Raw genomic sequence first — 19,752 nt, 5'->3', positions numbered from 1 at the left:
GACAACTGGATACGTTCAAATAAGAGATGCTGGAGATGTGGACACGAACACTTGTCATCACAATGCACTCTAAAGACAAGATGCAAGAAATGCAAAGGAAAACACTTGGAGGTGCTGCATGAGGTAAACGCAAGTCAGAATACCACCTCCACATACAGCACCCCTGCAGTCAGCTATACAGTTGAAATGCTATATGTGGACAGACCAACAACCAACAACAAAGTTCTGCTCAAAGTCATTCAAGTTTTCCTGAGAAATGGAGATTCATCAGTTGATACTTATGCTGTGCTTGACGACTGATTGGAGCGTACTATTTTACTTTACAAAGGAGCTTAGGCTTAAGGCCTCTGCCGGAGTCCAGAAGATTTGCACCTACGCACTGTGCAACAAGACGTCTGTACCATCTGTGTCATTCACAGTGTCCTCTGCTACCAGTCCCAATCACAAGTACCAAATACAACAGGCCTTTACAGCTAAAGAGCTAGCACTGGAAAGCTACTCCTACCCAGTAGCCACCCTCAAGATAAAATATCATCACCTCAAGGATTTGTCATTGATCATGCACAGCCTCTCCTGCTAATAGGGTCCGATCATCTTCACCTCATCCTTCCAACAGAGCCAGTCCGACACGGGCCTCCAGATGGTCCGGCTGCAGTCAAGACTGCTATGGGATGGACTCTACAAGGCCCCTCAAGGTATGTAAAGCATTCTCTCCCCTCTGCACAATGCTTATTCACCACCACTTACCTGATTCAAGCTGACCTCTTCACTCACGTGGCAGCTGGACAGTTTTGCCGTATCAAAGTGAGAAAGCTGTTACAAGGTCAAGGGAGGACTCAAAAGCACTTAAGACATAAGTGGAGAGAACTGTCAGGGTTGAAGTAGATGGTGTCCAAAGATATGCTACACCTTTGCTGTGGAGAAAGAACCTTCCAAAGAAGCTGTACTTCCCCATTTACGCAGTACAGAGAAAAGGCTGGCAAATGACACAAGCAAGATTGCAGCCTACAGAGACAAAATCAATAAGCTTTTCACGTCAGGATATGTCAAAACGATCACACCTGCTGAAACTGACTCCAATCCAGGGTGGTACATTTCCCACCACATGGTAACTCACAATGCCAAGAATCAAACAGTATTTAACTGTTCATTCAAGTACAAAGGATTGTCATTGAACGATCATTTGCTCCCTGGCCCTACGCTCAGCTCAACTCTTCTTGGAGTCTTGTTGCAATTCAGAGAAAATGTGGTGGCCATCAGTACCGATGTAAGAGAGATGTTCCACCAAGTGCGTCTCTTGCCTGAAGACCAGCCAGTATCTGAGGTTTCTCTGGCGGAACAACAATACTGAACCTCCAGAAGTGTACCAGTGGTTAGTCCTGCCATTTGGAACTGTCTCAAGCCCCTGCTGTACAACGTTTGCTTTGCAAAATCACGTGACAAACAACAGTCAGCCTAATGAAGATGTGCAAACAGCAGTTGAACGCTGCTTCTATGTAGACAACTGGCTGCAAAGTCTACCTTCAGTCAAACAGGCCAAGTCACTAGCCAACAAGCTACAGAGTCTACTTGCAGATGGTGGATTTGAACTATGTCAATGGGCAACTAGCCACCCAGAAGTGATCAAACAGCACTCTAGCTCACCCAAAACAGTCTTGACCCACAAGAGTTAGCTCTAGGACTCATGTGGCTTTGCCATTCAGGTACTTTAAGTTACAAGCTGGCTCCTTCAGTCAAAGAGCAGCCCACCATGAGAGTCATCTATAAAGTTCTCGTCAGTAAATTTGATCCATTGGGATATATCAGCCCGTATATCACGAGAGCCAAGACCCGAGTACAGAAACTTTGGATGAAAAAACAAGAATGGGATGACCCTGACTTGCCTGAGGACCTGCTCAAAGCATGGACATTCTGGGAAGATGAAGTTGTCCCTGAAGAAGTGTTGAGAATGGTGCTAGTGGAGATTGAAGGAATACTAAATTCCAAACCTATTCATCGTCAAATATTGCTGACCCAGATCCCATTACACCAAATACTCTCTGGATGGGGCGGCATGATTCTGCTTTACCGCAGGTTGTGTACCCTGAATCTGACCTTCTGAGCAGAAAACGGTGGCGACAAATTCTCAGTGACCAGTTTTGGAGATGCTTCACACAGAACTACTTACCTGCTCTGCAAACTCGTAACAAATGGACAGATGATAAGGACAATCTCAAGGTTGGAACTGTGGTCATGCTGGCTGATCCACAATCCCCCAGGGTCTTTTGGCCTATCGGAACAGTCAAGGCAATCCTGTACGGAAGTGATGACAAGGTCCGGGCCGCAGAAGTTCAAGTAAAAGACAAAACCTTTGTGAGACCTGTGGCTTGCCTTATTAAGTTACCTGCCAGATTTGGGGGTGGCTGTGAAAAAAGGCCAGGTTGCCTCTGTTTATGCTGTTTTGGCACCCCCTAGTGGCCAGCTTTATTAATATTATTTTGTTTTGATTTAGGCACGTTTTCGGCCACCACTTCTTGAAGGAAAACGAGTCATGTTGGAGTTCTCCCTCAAAAAGTCAGGAAAGGAATGTTTTATCTGTGCATTAGAAAAAAACCACACATTTAAACATTCAAAGTAAACCCATCAAAGCAACATATTGGCCTGGTTATTTTTCACACAAACATTAAGTTCTAACCCCACCTACTGCAGCAGTTATCACTCCCGTAATAATTCATAAACACCAGCAAACATTTTTCACACTTAGCAATTATAATATATCCATACTGCGAATTGATTACATATTGCATTGAACTGTGTCAATCTTTGCTCTGAAGTGGTCTGCAAACTACTCACTAAGGTGCTCTGAAGGTGTGATCTTTAAGTTGATAAAATCAGGATTTGTTAAGTGGTTGAAGGTGGAAGACAGAATCTTTGGGTTACATTTTTGAGTTATTAGTTAAGTAAAAAAATAAGTTCTTTGATTTCCTTACAGCATTGTTGTATATTTTTGGATCCAAATGCAGAGACAGATGAAGGAAGCAGGCAGGTGTAGCATTGGTCGTAGTTCATACTTTCAATAACGAAACCAAACATTCAAAAGACTCGAGGTACAGGGAGCAGGGAACAAAACGCAGCAGGACACAATGAGGGTAGACAATGACAATACACAATGACCCAGCAGCCATACTGTGTCCAAGCACTCAGCTAAATAGTGAGGGAAGCTTGACTGGAAACGGGCCACACCTGAGTGGAAAACATGAGGTAGCTAATCAGTCAGAAACCAAGCACACAGACATCACTGGGGTAGAGCCACAAGCAGGAATAACTGAAACACAAAGACAAGAGTTAAACACAGGAGGTCAGACTCAAACAGAATAAACAAAGACACAGAATAACCTAATGAACCTGACACATGGTAGTTTACATTTCTTATGTATCTTTCATCATTATGAGTTAGTAAAGTCATAATTATGAGACAGAAAGTCATAATTATATATAGGTATAAAGAGTAAAACATTTTTACGTTTTGGGCACAGAATTTTGTTAAATTATTGGCCAGTCACAGAATACATGAGTAATGGATTATATTTATTTTTCACACAATTTTTTTCAGTGCCGTTTCCTTTCCAATGCAAAATAAAAAAAGACATAAATCTACTTCCATATTAGTCTGCCCTAAAACCTTCAGTTAATGAAACTAACCACAAGAGGGCCAACTAACCTTCTATAAATACTTGTGACATAATGAGAGATAGAGGACTTAGAACCAACATCTGTGTGTCACCTTACAGGTAAGAACATTTATGTTTGACTTTACAACAGTTGCTTAATCAAAATGTATGCCAAAAGACATATTATTATGAAGTTAACTTATTTCAAACTATACAAACAGTACTTACATTTATCTTCAATCATATTTGATGACTTTTATTCAATCTATGACCAATTGCAAACTAAAATATACACAAAGCAAAAGTTACTAGTTACTTTCACCCCCAATGTTTATTTTTGGTAATAAAATAAATTGATATTTTGTGTATTTTTGCTAATTTTTTTCATTTAGTTTTTTTTTTTTTTATGTATACTTGTAGTCATCTTGTGTGTTTTGGACTCATTTTGTGTATTTTTTAATTTTTATTTGTGAAGTCATTTTTGTGTGTCATTGTTGTCATTTTGTGTGCTTTTCCAATTGATAAATGTAATAAATAATCTCGCGTTTTTACGCATTCACAGTGTCAGCAGCTTCCTGTCTGAGTTCTCTCATTCCTGCCTTTTCTGTAATAACAGGGTTGTCTTTGGTCTGAATTATGGATTTGAATTATTCATCATTTTAAACTTCAGCAACCTGGATCAGATCTGAGGGGTATTCCAAAATGGAGGGTTAACAAACTCTGAGTCTATCCATAAACTCTGGGTCAACATTCCCCGCGATGGAAAACTCTGGGTATCTGATTCCATTACAGCTGGTATGAAGTGGGTTAATCAACCCTGAGTATGTAAACCTTGGGTTACTTACGTGCACGCGCGCGATAAAAAGCCATCATCAATGGATCAGAGATTTACTCAAACTGCCATGGCAACCAAACGGAAGAGAGGGATTTATTCACCCCAATGGGTGAAATAAGCCGGTGTTTGAGGAATATGAGCCTGTTCTAAAGGTGTGTTCAGTCTTCAGTGACTATGGTAGTTTAAATCACCCGTAATTAGTCACACTTTTTGGTCGCTTCATCCCTTAATTGCTTCAGTGACGTGACGAGCGGTGAATAATATGAATAAAATGTGCCTGAGGAGACATGGCAGCAGCATAGGATGTCTGCATAGAGAGCCCTCCTGTTACACTGGATGTAAAAACAGTGACTGCCGCTTGATATCGAATCAATTATATTGATTTTTATTGTAATATTGTCACCAGTCATCTCAATGTCCTAAAAAATGTCATAAAACTCACTGAAGCTTCCCAGAGCGGTGTCATAATTCACTGCGCCATCATACTTCAAAGATACGTGAGCTACAGATTTAACTGTATAACAATATAAAACAACACTCGCGCCTTAAAAGTGGATTCATTTTATTTGTCATCTCCTCCTTTATATTATCCACAGGTTTGTATTCAGTGAACTTTACTACAGACGTCAGTAGATGTTTTACTGCAGATCAACCTCTCAGTGACTGTCACTTAATGATCTGTATCCACAATGTTAGAAAGAAAACTACTGTTATCACAAAAAAAAAAAGAAAAAAGTAAAGCAACACAACATTAATAATGACGTGAGCACGTCTGTGGTGTGTGATGTTATTAATGTGTGTGACAGGTGTTAGGTAGGTGCACTAATTAAGAACACTACAAATAGTGACCTGTAGGAAGAACACAGGTTGTTCAGCCATTAGTATGAGGACAGTGGAATAGGGCAGGTGCACACCTTATTCCACATGAGCATGCAGAAGGTGCAGGAAAAGCTGGTAGGAAATTCTGTTTGGTGTGTATATGGTATGTTGTGTTAGTGTCTAGCACATGGCATCTACATATTTATTGTTTCAGATGTGCTTCCCTGCTTGTTCTCTGTTTGAGTTGAATACAGCTGGTTGTTGGTAGACTACCGACGGACCAGGTATTTTAAAGTTTGTTTGTAGTTCATCTTTTATTGATATGTTTTAATGTTTTTTGCATTAAAGTGTTTTTTATGGTTATTAATGTTTTCTTTGCAGAGCATCGGGGTCCATACGCTGCTCTTGCTGAGAATAATTTGTTTTTGTTTATTAGTTTATTAGGTTTTGTTTCCTTTGGTCTAGTCCGTCCTGACACGTGAGCCGGTCAGGGGCAAATAGCTGGGTTTTGCCCGTGGGGTGGGCTAGTTCCTATTTTCATCTTCTCTTTATTCATTTTTTTTTTGTTTTGCGTTTTATTTGAACTTGTGCTCCCCCCTTTGTCACCAATGATTGACTGCTTCTTTTGTATTGCTAAATCCTTAAGCGGGTGTAACATGTGTTTCAGAGAAAAGTGTTAAGGTTCATTAAAGTGTTCAGGTGGGCGGAGCCAGGTAGAAACCCAGGGTTTCTTTGATAAAACCTGCCAGTGACCAGGTTTAGTGTTAGTTGAGCTTAATTTATTTTCCACAAAGGCATCTGTATAAATAAAAGGTTTGTCCAAATGTACAACTATTTTTAAAATGAAATAACACCAATAAATTCAATTCAAAACTATTTTTTTTAATAACTACATTTATGAACTCTAAAACAGTTCCATGTGGATATAATTACAGACTCATAAAACATGCATGTTTTGTTTAGAATATATAATCTATAGATGTAATCGGACATCCACCACTTCAGGGCTTAATGCAGGAAAGAACAAAGTTTGTGTATTTTTGTTGTTTTTAGTGTTTTCTAATTGATTTTTGTTGGCATTTTGTATGTTTTTGTTTTCTTTTTATGAATACTTGTAGTCATCTTGTGTGTTTTGGGACTCATCGTGTGTAAGTAATTTTTGTGTATAATTGTTGTCATTTTGTGTGTTTTTCTATCTTTGCATATATTTGTAGTCGTCTTGTGTTTTTTACAAGTACAAGTAAAAAGTAGCTAAATTAAATAGTATTCGTAGCAAAAGTTAGTAGTTACTTTCACCCCCCACATTTATTTTTGGTAATAAATCTTGCCACGGTTCCCTTGCATACAGTAAACATCTCATGTAGAAACTTATGAATCTAGATAATTATAACCTGGATTAATCTCCATTAGTACGCTTCAACTAACCAAACATTTCCTGTCAGAGAGAAGCTGTCCTACGAAGGTCGAGAACAACACGCCAATTCAAGCCAAGTATTTTCAGCCTCGGTACATGGGGTGGAGATTGCAGCGTCTGACCAATCAATGGAGAACCTGGCAAAGCGACCGTCTTTACAATGAACTGCTTATCATCTTAAACAAATATAATGAATTTAAATCTACGATGACAGCAAAGAGCAACAGTGTTAGTGCAGTGCACCAAAAGGCGGAGCTTTTATACTCGCTCAGATCTGATCCACTTCATAACTTGGTCCTGACCAGGTTAGGTGTTGCTTGAGTTTAAAATGATGAATAATAATTAAAATCCATAATTCAGACCAAAAACAACACTGTTGATACAGAAAGGGCAGGAATGAAAGAACTCAGGCAGGAAGCAGCTGACACTGTTAATGTGTAAAAGCGTGAGATTATTTATAATATGAATCCATTGAGGTTTATAAACGGACAGCGTTCAGTTTGCCGTTATTACACCACACACGTTTTTCTATTCAAGTAGACCTATTTATCACACACACTGGGATGAGAGCACATTGTTTCACAGTCTGTAGTATGTTTTTGCTGATGCGGTCAGCCTCACTATAGCCAGCATATGAATTAATGACTTCACGAAGACACAGGCTTTATCAGCTGACTGTAGATCAGTCCATCAGATATAAATCTATATCTTTCCTAAAGGATGTCATCGGCAAATGAAAGGACTGCATTAATGTCTAGTACTTGCTCAGATCCTAGCCAGAGCAAAACCATGGTCCCGACCAGGCTAGTCATTCAGCCTAAGTTACCATGGTGATTTAGATAAGTAAAACGTTAGCCAGCTTTGTAGTCCAGCACACACTGAATAAATCCTGGAAGTTAGCGTAATTAGAGGTAATCTCACTTCTTAAAGGGATAGTTCGCCTATTTTAGACATGACGTTGTATGCAATCCTCACCATCACTATAGTGCATACACATTGTTTCACTCAGTGGTCACCTCCCTGGTCCGAGTTCTGGCCGTTTGAAGTTGGTCAAGAAAGTAGTCCCGGTTAGTTTCCGGGGCCACATGACTGTGCGTTTTTAATAGAAAAGAGATATGCGTTTGAAAGCTTGATTCATTTACATCACAAAACTAATAGGGAACGTGAGCAGGGATTAGACCGTCGTGAGACAAGTTAGTTTTACCCTACTGATGATATGTTGTTGCAATAGCAACAACACATCGCCGATGGCAACCAGCCCCAGAGTTGCCATCGGCGGAGTCAGACATGTTGTCCGCGAGTCGCGCTATCAACAGCTGATGGGATTAGGCGCACCGATGACGTAGACGGCAGCGCGGATTGATGGACACGGAAGAGAAAATAGTGCCGATTAAAACTGGAGGTATGAATTTTTTTTGTGGGCGGTTTTGTGATGTAAATGAATCAAGCTTTCAAACGCATATATTTTTTTCTATTAAAAACGCACAGTCATGTGGCCCCGGAAACTAACCGGGACTACTTTCTTGACCAACTTCAAACGGCCAGAACTCGGACCAGGGAGGTGACCACTGAGTGAAACAATGTGTATGCACTATAGTGATGGTGCGGATTGCATACAACGTCCCCAATTTTTTTGGATTATATATTGCTTTGACTTATAAATGTATGTTATCATTTCCAAAAGTAAGCTAGACAACATTTGTTTTAACCATTGGGAGGCACTAGGTCTGTTCATATTTTTCCAATTTAAAGCAATACATCTTTTAAAAAAGAACCTTTAAGCTTGAAAATTTCTGTTAAGGATCCCCTATTCGTAGGTGGTCTTACAACAACGGTAGAATTTTCTACATGTAATTGTTCTGGTGAAGACTTTTTCAATGCTTAATGTGTTTGGTAAGGCAATGAAAGGGTTGGTACTTAATCACAGTAGGAAGGGCCTCTGTTTGTCTTTCAGGGTGGAAGTACGACTCGTGTGAGGTTTTTACGAATTCTTTGAGTTCCTGTTCCTCCTAATACAACAGTATCTTCAGAGGTGGTAAAGGTACTAGTTTTCAGTACTCAAGTAAAAGTATAAATACTTCAATAAAAAATGACTCTGGTAAAAGTATTAAAGTTGCTCCCTTACTTGAGTAAAACTAAAAAAAGTACATGGGGTTTTGGTGGTAATGCCCCCCTAGTGATAAAAAGTTTTCATTAGTTTTCCCAAAAAAATACAATTCATACTATAACGTACAGATTATACAAATATTTTAAGTGCCAAAAAAACCCCAGTGGCTATGAAATAATAAAAACAAGGTTCACAAAATAAAATCAAGTAAAAAGGTTTTAAAGGATCGCACCAGCCGATGACATTTGACCCTCCTGCTTCCCGTAGCAGCTCAGAGCTTTGTTTACAACATGTGGACGGTAGACTCATAACTCTGTCGTTTGTAGCGATGCACCAAGAAAACAAGTGGCTAAAACAGAGAACGAGCAAACCCAACGCTCAATGCGCGCTTGTCTGGATACAAAGCGGTGGATTGAGCTTGTTGTGATAATCTACTAATGACAGCCTTCATGACACCTACAAAACATGCACAGAATGACAGAAAAACACAAAATTAGGATAAAACTCTTTGTTCTTTCCTTCCATAATGCTCAGATTGCTCATTATTCTAAATGCCGACATGAATGTTGATCATGTGATCCTCCGAGGAAACAAACCCATTTTTGTGGCCCCACTATGATAGAAGTTGCCAATATATTTGTACAAGTTATAAATACTTATTCATTACTTATAGTGTTGTTTGGTGCATGATAAGAGTACATGTACAAAAGCATATAAGCAATAAAAAACAAATAAAAGTTAGAATTTATATAGTTGAAATTAAATAATCATTCAGTTTCCTTTGCACACTTTGCTATATATACTGTATAATCAACTTAGGATAACAAATCCACTGTCTTTTTAAACAATCTATTTGACAATCATGTTTCTTCTCCAACATAATAAACCATAGAGGACAAAATACAATAAACAGGAACTGATTCCCTGTGAAAACTATATTTATATGCATTTTGTAGGTGCTTTATACTTTGACATCCTTTAACTAATGTTAGCCAATGAGAAACAGTGTGGACTAACCTGGTATTAGATATAAATGTGTGTGACGACACGGCAGGTGTTTTATGAGGTGTGTGTGTTCCCTCCTTTGGCTTCTATAGCTTGATGGAAGCTCCTCTTTACCGTCTCTACCTTGTTTAAAGGAGACATATCATGCTTTTAAATCCTTCCTTTTTACATATAAATCATACAGTTGTGGTCTATATAAAATGGAACTGCAATGCTTGGGTCTGAATTCCTCATTATTATAGCTCCACAGGCCCCTTTTCTACTCCTTTTCTGATGTGCTTCTAAGAGCAACTCGTTTTGGTGTGGTCTCTTTAAATGCAAATGAGACACTTCATACCCCGCCCCCTCTCCAGGTTGCAGAGATGACACTCTGTTCAACTCCACCCTGTTCGGCCATTTTTGTAGTTTGATAGAAGAGATACGATTGTTTAGCGGTGCATAAACTTTTTATTCACACGTTATTTACAAAATGTGAACAACAGAAGACTTGTCCATCCAGCCTTACATGTTTGAGCCAGAGTCGGACCCGGCGGAGCGAGATGAAAATGAAGATGATTAACTTGCAGAACCCTAACAAGTGAGCTAACACAAGCACCGAGCTAACGCTAGCGCCAAGCTCACGTCACAAAATGCATTTTAATACAGTCTTTTCGGAGACAAAAACGGCAAAATGAAATGACTAATGAAAACTTTAGACTTAAATTAAATCACATAGGCCATATATCAAGGATCTAAAACAAGCACACAGCGCTAACATATAAAGATGGTGCTAATGCTAACAAAACAATGACAGGGACGTCTTATCACACTTTTTATTTACAGCTTTCCGAAGTGCTCTGTTCGTAGTCTCCAAAGATAAAAGGAATTGACCCCTCAATCAGACAAAGTCTTTCGGCAAATCCTTCTTTATACTGGCGAAGCAGTCATCCTTGAAGTGCTTCGCACACATAAAAATGACCTTACCTACAGATGTGGGTACATTTCCATGAAAAATAAAACTCAACCAGGCACTTCGAAAAGGTTCTGATGCTGGGAGACGGTGTAATGAAGCGTGTGGGTTACTACATCCAACAACCGAACATTTTGACTTATCCTCTCGTAACTTCAGCATCCTGGAGCTTGGACGACAAAATAAATGCGAGAAATAAAAATTGCTTGAAGTGTTGGGCCTGGAGTCGATGTCCTAATTTGGCAGTTCCACTGCAAATACTGTGACGTCATTGTTCAAAAAACGTAATAGAGAATCGAAAAATCGAAACAGATTGAAAAATATGAGCAAAACAGAATATAAAGATAGCTACGGAGCACCTGAAGAGACTAATTTGATTTTTTCTGTACCTCTAAACACTCTAAATATACAACAAAATGCATTTAATGGATAAAAAAGTGGATTTAGCATGATATGTCCCCTTTAAAGCCAAAATAGTTCCAAATGTTACTTTTGGAGTTTGTTTTTTTGAGCAAAATTAGCGTTGCCACTGATGATCGACGCTGCGGCAAACTCACCGCTTGGGTCCGGTGCTTCTGCCATGGTGAGTGCGTTGTCTAGTGTTTGTGAAGGTCTAGGTGAGAGAGAACTTTAGCTTGTTTGTTTGTTTTGAACCGTAATTCTGTCGAATTGTAGCTGTCTTTGTTCAGCATGGATTCATGTCTGTGGTTCAGCATGAACAGCCAATCAGCTAACAGATGGGTGGAACCAATGTGTGGAAACATGACCCCGGACATCACCAGTGACACTAATCATTCAGCAGCTGTGTCGTTTGGTTGCCATGTTGGTTTATTTTCAAGTAAGTAGCATGCAGTGAGCGTAGACTGTGCAGTAAGAAGCCAGGAGGACAGTAGAGCAGCCGCTATGACGAGGACGACTGGGGTTGGTTATCTTGGTCAGTCAATCAGAGTTACTCGAATTACGGTAAGCCGCCAGGACCAAGGTGTATTATCGTAAAGAAATGTCAAGTGTGGTGTGAGAATGGGTCAAATTGCGTGACTGTCACACTCAAAGGGTGAGGCTTGGCAGCTCTGCCTCTGGAGAATTTAGCACTCATAATAAATGTCCATAAAATGTTTCAAGGAAGAAAAAAATGCAAATGCTCAATTAAACCCAGAGCAACTTTGAGTTTAACATTTTTCAACACTTGAAAATGTTAACCATTAAAGTTTTCATCTCATGCTATTTTTCACCCATCTCCATTTGTTCTAAGAACTCCCAAAACATAGTATTTGAGGTTTATTTTCCCAAACTCGCCTGTTTTCCAGAGTTTTAGCCTCTGAAAAGTCACTTTCTGAGCAACTCTACACAAACAGGCTGATTTGCGGCCTACTTATACATATTCATGAGTGGGCGTGTCTATAGACGGGACATTGACTTCCTTCTCCCTGCACAGTGACGTAGGGCCAGAGGATGGCCCGCCCTCCTCCCACCCACTCCGTAGCCAAGCTCATGCTGCTTTATAAACACGAGACAGAGCATGGGGGCGGGGCATTTCGCCGATACATACATAGACTGTAGAAAATACATACATAGCACTGCGCGAAGGACGCTGACATGCTAACCTTCGTGGGCGTGTCTGTTTACATGTCAATTAGGCAGAGAGTTTCCTGGAGGTGCGGCTTCTGCAGCTCAGTGCCACGTCAAATTCATCATCAAAGTGGGAACGCGTCATCAAATTAGAGCGAGGTGTTTGGGCTCGTCCTGCAGTAAGAAAGGAGCAAATCACCCGCTAACTAACGATTAAGGGATTCAATGAAAAATGAAGCCCATATAGCACTTTATGATGTTTAAAGCACAGAAAAGTTGATTTAGCATAACAGAAAAAAAGATCAAACTACCAAAACTTTACATCTTTTTACGGCGTGACTTCATCTTCGAAGGTCTGAAAGTAACAAGCTCATTTCTACAATGTAAGGAGTAGAAAGTACAGATTTTTGTTTAAAAAAAAGTAAGAAGTCAAAGTAAAAAGTCACAAAAAAAAAAATACTCAAGTAAAGTATAGATACCAGAAAAAACTACTTAAGTACAGTAACAAAGTATTTGTACTTCGTTACTTGTCACCTCTGGTTTTGTACAGGCGAAAGTAATGGATTACAAGTACTCAAGTTACTATAATTGAGTTGCTTTTATGGGTACTTGTACTTTTTTGAGTATATTTCTAAATCAGCAATTTTACTTGTACTTAAGTATGTTTTAAAAGAAGTAAAGTATAGAGGCTGCAAGCAGGGCTGTCCACTGTCACCCCTCCTATTTGCACTTGCAATTGAGCGTCTGTCAATATATTTGAGGTCTGCACCAGACCTCATTGCCATTACCCGGCTACAAACGGAATTCAAACTTTCACTGTACGCTGATGATTTATTGTTGTATATTACAAATCCTAAGACTGTTTTTCCAAACATTCTGTCCTTTTTTCATAGATTTGGCTCTTTTTCAGGATATAAGATCAATATATCAAAGAGTGAATGCTACCCTATTAATAAACTAGCAATGCAAATGTGTCCATCAGATATTCCTTTTAAGTTTAGCCCCTCTGGATTCAGATATTTGGGCGTCAATATAGTTAGATCCTTAAAATCTCTTCATTCTGCCAATTTCTCCCCCTTGTTATCTGAGATTAAATCTGATTTTCAAAGATGGGCTTTACTCCCCTTCACATTGATTGGGAAAATTAATACAGTAAAGATGAATGTTTTACTGAAATTTTTATTTTTGTTTCAGTGCCTGCCCATTTTTTTACCAAAACGGTTTTTCAAATCGATTGATTCAACTATTTCACATTTTTTGTGGCAAATCACCTCGTGTCAGGCTAAAAGTACTTCAAAGTTGCAAATTTGATGGTGGCTTGTCATTGCCTAATTTCCAGTTTTCTTACTGGGCAGTGAATATATCTAGGATTACATATTGGTCAGGGTCAGTTGATATTCCCTGGTGTAATTTGGAGATGCTGTCCTGTCCCTTGTCATCCCTCTCTGCATTATTAACTGACTCTGTTTCTGTCAACCTCTCTGGCCTTACTTGTAATTTGGTGGTTATTTCTACTCTTCGGATTTTTTTTCAGTTTTCGGAGGCAATTCAAATTTGTCAATTCTACGCCTTTAACATCATTGTTGAAAAATCATAGGTTCAAACCCACATTTACTGACCCTGTTTTTAAATCATGGCATGATAAGGGATTGAGGCGTTTTAAGGATTTCTACAAAGACGGGGTTTTTTGCTCTTTTACAGATCTTTCGCTTGACTTTAATCTACCGCCCACTCATCTATTTAGATATTTCCAGGTAAGAAATTGTGCCAAAGCACAATTCCCTGGTTTTCCTTACCTTCCTCCTGAGCAGCCTTGGACTGAACTTTTATGATTAACCCCCTCACAAAAGTCAATCATCTCTAAAATATATAACATTATTCAATCATATGATAATTATTTAACCACAAAAACAAAAGAAGCCTGGGAGAATGAACGAGGAGTGGTCTTTAACCAATGCTGGTGGGACTCTGCATTGAAACTTATTCATAAGACAACTATCTGTGCTCGTTTGACACTGACCCAGTTTAAGGTTTTGTTCAGGTGTCATTACTCAAAAGCAAGGCTTGTTCAAATTTTTCCAACTACCATAGACATTTGTGATAGGTGTGGTGTATCGCCCTGTGATCTTGTTCATATGTTTTTCTCCTGTCCAACTTTAAATACATTTTGGCAAATCTATTTTAATACCATGTCTAAAGTGCTTTCAAAAAACGTTGATGTTTCTTCTCATGTGGCTATTTTCGGTATTCCCGAGAACTACTCCAACTATTCAGCTCTTCACCTGCAGATTTTAGCATTCACATCTCTTATTGCCAGACCGCATCTCCTCATACATTGGAAGTCAACAAGTTCCCCATCCAGCACTCAATGGATAAATGAGGTCGTGTCTTTTCTGAAAGTTGAAAAGATTAGATATTCCAAGAAAGGTATGACTGAAAAATTCTTTCAAAGGTGCCAAGCATTTCTTAACTTTTTTGAGGAAGCGTAACATCCCCCCCTTTCTTTCTTTTGTTTTTTTTTTTTTACTTTATATTATGTTTAAAAGAAAAAGAAAAACGAAATGAAACAGTATGCTTACTTTCACTTGTGTTGTACAATTGAGATACAATGTTCCTGTGCATATAAAAACATTAAACAAAAAAAAAAAGAAGAAGTAAAGTAATTCATTACGATTCCTGACCCAACCTTTACTGAGTAAATTATATTTTTTTGCGATAACTTTTTTAATTTCCATTTAATGGTCTCTCACATTGATCATAATCCTAATCCTGGCACATTTCACATGGCACTGAGTTCATAAATGTAGCTATACTTCGAGCCTGAGAATTTGCTTTATTTTCAGTTGAATTAATTGGTGTTATTTTATTTAAAAAATAATTGTACATTTTGTCAAACAATTTATTCTATACAGATACCTTTGTGGAAAAAAAATGAAGTTCCAATCGTACAAGATTTGGTCTCTTCCTTTTTAAGTTTATACCTGAGATGTTTACTGTATGTACCAAAAAATAAACACGAGGGGTGAAAGTAACTAGTAACTTTTACTTTGTGGAATATTTAATTGAACTACTTTTTACGTGTACTTGAGTATTTTATGTAGGACTTACTTGTACTTGAGTACAATTTACTGACAAAGATTGTCGCATACTTCTGTGATGAACTCTTTCATGTTTATTCTTTTTATTTGTACTATTTCTTGAGCCGCTGAAACACAAGTAATTTCCCCCTGGGATAAATAAAGTACTTCTAATTCTGACTCTGATTTTATTTTATTTTATTTTTTACAGGTTCTGTAATGAAAGAAGGAAGTAATTTGCTTGAATCAATAATGTGAGTGTGAGGGTCGCTCAGTAAGTTATTAAAGACTATAAAAAAAGACGGTTAAAAAAAAAACATAAAGTAGTGCTTTTTATATTTTCTTCGATTATTATCATAATTCCTAAATAATTAAAACACCTAAACATTGTGGGTTGGAGTCAATTACAATTACAATTATCCACATTCAATTAGAATTCAATAATGATTATGGTAACTGGCATTTTTTCCAATTACAAATAAACTAAAATGATTATTTTTCCCGTTAAAGTCAATTACTAAATTTCAATTGCAATTTTACAAACTTTTATTCATATAACATTGTATTGTGGTTTTGTATGAGTGTACGATGTCATTTTAACATCTTTACATTAACATTTTAGTGCATTTATTTTAATATCTTATGTAAACGCTCAACTAGGGACAAGACGTGGAATTTATTAATAGCTATAAACTCTGTACAAAACGTCAGTAACATTCACATTATTGTTACTCTGTGAAATTGTATTGTCCCTTTAAAAAAAAATACATATCATATCTTAACTCTAACCCACTAACCCTTCTAATCATTACTACCTGTATGGGTGTGAAAATTCACTGACAGGTGGTGGCAAAAATTGATCTGAAACACATTTGAATAATTGTTAACTACGTATGTGTAAGTCATAGATTATATTATTATAATTATAATTGACAATTTGTATAGAATTTCCCTGATTACTGTTAGGTCTAAATACGTTAAGACCGTTGCTCAATCACAACTCAAGGAGAAAACCACTATCTGACTTAAAAGGCGACCAGAGGCAGAGGGGTGCGAGCTGCAGCTCGGAGAAAAACCCAACAAAAAGACACAGAAGTCCGATATAAGTTGAGTTGCTCTGAGGTGATGCCTCAGAACGAGGTATTTATTATAGAAAACATAGACCACACCCAGAGGGGCTGTGCAACAACGCTCTGGGTGCAGTGTTAATACCATATATGGTAACACAAAAACTTTGGGGAGAAAACAGCTCATATGTCCATGCAGTGAGTCACGTACACCCACACTGGCCCAAACTAGTTTAAACCAGCTGTGGTGGACAATGGATATGTTTTGCAAACACACACAATTAATCATGGATAATTTCATATTCTAACTATCGTTTAATCATTTCATTATAACTAATAAAGTAGTAAAAAACACACACACACTATAACATATCTTACATATCCGCCCTGTTGTGGGTTTGGAAAACATCAAGCAGACGGGCGTCTTCACAGGTTTACCCGGTGCCATCATGGGACCAAAACAACAGGGATGACCACCGTGAGGTGGGGCGAAAACCCGACAGCTAGTACGGGAAAAATTCCCCACCGTCCCCCCCTGCTGGGGCGAACATCGATTCTGATCCACGGTGATCTGGAGACAGTTCAGAGTGTATGTACAAATGATGACCCAAAACCATGGTGTCGAAAATGAGGCTTTAGGTCTCAGTGTGTTTTTTGGAGTTGGTAAGGGAGGGTCAGAGGTTACTAGCACATGACCCTCAGTAGCAGTGAACCTTTACCGCTCACTGTGATGATGGGAAGGTGTGGCAGGGTCTTAGTCCATCAATGGGGCAGATGGGGAGAGACCCATAACATGGAGTTGGTACTCTGGGGAAGCCTGGACCTGCATAGCACCGATGATCATGTTGTCTATGCCTTTCTTCACACAGGGGACGATGCAGCAGCAGGCAAGACCAACGACCAGCAGCACAGCCAGAAGAGGGAGACCCAGACGTAGCAGAAATTGGAACCAGGAGCCTTGGAACAGCCAGTCCCACCCGGATGAATGGACATTGGACTCGTCAGCTGACATGGCACCTTCCAGGTTGCGGAGTGTTTGCAGGGCGTCTTCGATGGACTCCGAGGAGTTATTAGGTATGTATGTACAGCAGGTAGCACCCACCATAGCACACACACCACCTGTGGAAGCTAAGATCGTATCTAAGGCCATACGGTTCTGGATAGCCATTTGCGCGGTGGCCGCTGTTCTAGCATTCATTTTGTTATCAACAGCTAAAGTAGCATTAAGAAGCATGTGAAGGCGGTATTGGAGGGTCTCTATCATAAGGGAATTCTTACCCACGCCTATGTTAGGAAAAAGAGCAAGAACGACTTTTTGGCTAGTTGACCAATGTCTATGTTCGTGAGGGACATTTGAGCCCCATATTGGATCATGAGGGGAAGGATAAACTTTATCACCGCACTTCAACCAAACACCGTCTCTAGCAAACATTGGGGCAACCGTACTGACGCTCTGAATGGTAGCACAATGGTTTATGTTTACTGATGGTAGACCTTTGGTGTTAGTTGGTGGACCAATAAATCGTACGCATAAAGGATAGCAGTGAGTATAATTACCACAGGGAACAGCATTCGTGTTTAGGTGTTTAGCAGCCTGACCTAGGGGTTCGAGGGTCTTTAGCACTGGTAAAACAGGAGGGCACGAGATCATGGACTTATTTTGTAAACAATCTAGCACGTTCTTTGAGTCAGGGGCTGGCAGGGACGCGGACAACAAAGTTGGGGATGTTACAGCGTGCGGCAGATGTGAGCAAACATAGCAACTATCATTAGTTACTGTTCGTGCAGATAGTTCTACCATACGGTACCAAGAATTTGCGCGCAGACGATGATGGACGTGATTATTATGCTCAGACAGTAATGCGAGTAACGAGTCAGGTTCTTCAGTTGACATAGGTTTTGCATTAATAACTTGTATGTTTTGTCTAGTCTCAGGAGACAACACTATGTCCATGCGTGGTTTAACTACAACGGGAGTGGCCGGAGGTGTAATACAAATATTCACCCAAAAGGTGGGATCCTTTCCTTGTACATCAGGGCAGAATCCCATAACTAAACAAGAAGGAGGTACCGCGGTGGTGTTAACGGTTAGGAGTAGGATGTTTTGTTTCTGAATGATCGTTTTTCGCAATGACAGATATGCCGCTGTAACGGTACGTGTAGATGGTGTGAGGGACCAGGTAATAGGGGTGTAGCTTGTATGGAGGGGTACTTCAGACCAACCATGAGTAGACCATGTTTGGTCTGCTCCCCGGACTTGCATGTACCAATCATAATTTGCATAGTCCTTACCATGTTTCCATGGCTTGTAGCCTTTATTAGCCAGGGCCTCTAGTGGAATTGTAACGTCGCTTAAAATGTCCGGTATTTGTGGTATGCACATAATGAGGTTAAGGCCCTTGGGGCATCTACCTGTGTAATCATACCAAGGTGAGCTTAGAGTCCCTGCTAGCACTTCCTGGGATCCCACGAGGAGGAGGAGGAACAACAGATCCATCTCTGTGTTTTACTAGGGTGTATCACCTGCTGTGGTGGGTTTCAGTACCTTTTTCCCGTGTGACTGGTGTATCCACGTTTGCCTTTCAGCTATCTTAAATGCAGTTGGTGTGGTTAGCAGAACTGTGTAAGGACCGTCCCACCGTGGAGTACACCAGTGTTTCTTCTTAATCACCTTGATGAGGACCCAATCACCAGGACGCAGGGGATCTGAAACAGGTAAAGAGAGACTAGGCAGTGTATTAGCTTTAACAATTTCAGTATCTGTGAATAATTTAACCATCCATTTTGTTATTGGATCCAACTCTCCCTCCTGATCCTGCACCCACTTAGAACTGGTGAGGGGTAGGTGAAAAGGTCGTCCTGTGACAACCTCAAAGGGGGTCAAACCCTGTGTGTTTGGTGTTATGCGCATGTACATTTCTACCAGGTGGACACACTCTGGCCAGGGCCTGTTTGTTTGTTCTACAGCCTTTTTTAATCTGTTTTTAATGGTACCATTGTTGCGTTCTACCAATCCAGCACTGGCTGGGTGGTAGGAGCAGTGATGTTTTAATTCAATGCCCATGGCTTCTGTCAGCAGGAGTATTACTCTGTTAACAAAATGGGGTCCATTGTCGCTCCAAATCTGTCGTGGGATGCCATGTTGAGGTATTATACGTGTCAAAAGGGCCTTTGCCACTGTCATTGCATCATTTGTTTTAGCGGGCACTATGGTGACCCATTTTGAGAATGAGTCCACCAGAACCAAACAATACGTATAC

This window comes from Gouania willdenowi, chromosome 9 (genome assembly GCF_900634775.1).
Source record: "Gouania willdenowi chromosome 9, fGouWil2.1, whole genome shotgun sequence".
NCBI lineage: Eukaryota > Metazoa > Chordata > Actinopteri > Blenniiformes > Gobiesocidae > Gouania > Gouania willdenowi.
The sequence above is the reverse complement of the archived record's forward strand: the minus strand, read 5'-3'. Positions refer to the sequence as shown.